At 33.5% G+C, this 546-nt stretch overlaps 1 protein-coding gene across 1 annotated transcript in view; it reads right to left on the bottom strand.

Moving 5' to 3' along the window:
* LOC119585576 overlaps positions 1-546 on the bottom strand; it is a gene marked incomplete in the record, with an annotated part of 25697 nt that overhangs the window by 23895 nt on the left and 1256 nt on the right.

The raw sequence follows: 546 nt of genomic DNA, 5'->3' as shown, positions 1-546 counted from the left end.
GAGAGAGTCTGAGTGCAAGCGCCACGAATTCCTTACTAATTTATATTAGAAAAAAATAATGTGATCGTTCAAAACGCTTGAACACACCTGCTGATACTTATATATCGTGACTGGCGTTGTTCTGTGTAGTGTAGGATCTAGTATCATCAGTTATAGCATCAGTATATATATATTACTTATAAAACTGATTTTATAGGAATTATTTAGTATGACCTTCCATAAAGTTGCCATGAAAAAACAAATGAGACGAAAATATTTTACATACACTTCTGCTTGAAGGAAGTATCAAGGTATCATAAAATAAACATTTACGGAAATGAAGTCATTAATATAGCCATTTACTGATCGAAATTAAGTATCATTGCCATAAAAAAATCACTGTTTAAATATAAGTGAAGGGCCTTTTGGTAACGTCGAAGATATATGAAACGTCAGGCAGCGAGTTAGAAAGTTACAAAGGGAAAGTGAGTAACAAAAAATGGCAGAGATATTCAGATATGACTTTTCTGCTTACGTGACGAAAGCGATCGTATGTCTGGGTTGGAT

The sequence above is a fragment of the Penaeus monodon genome, chromosome 20 (genome assembly GCF_015228065.2).
Source record: "Penaeus monodon isolate SGIC_2016 chromosome 20, NSTDA_Pmon_1, whole genome shotgun sequence".
Lineage (NCBI taxonomy): Eukaryota > Metazoa > Arthropoda > Malacostraca > Decapoda > Penaeidae > Penaeus > Penaeus monodon.
This window is presented reverse-complemented; position numbering and strand designations above follow the sequence as displayed.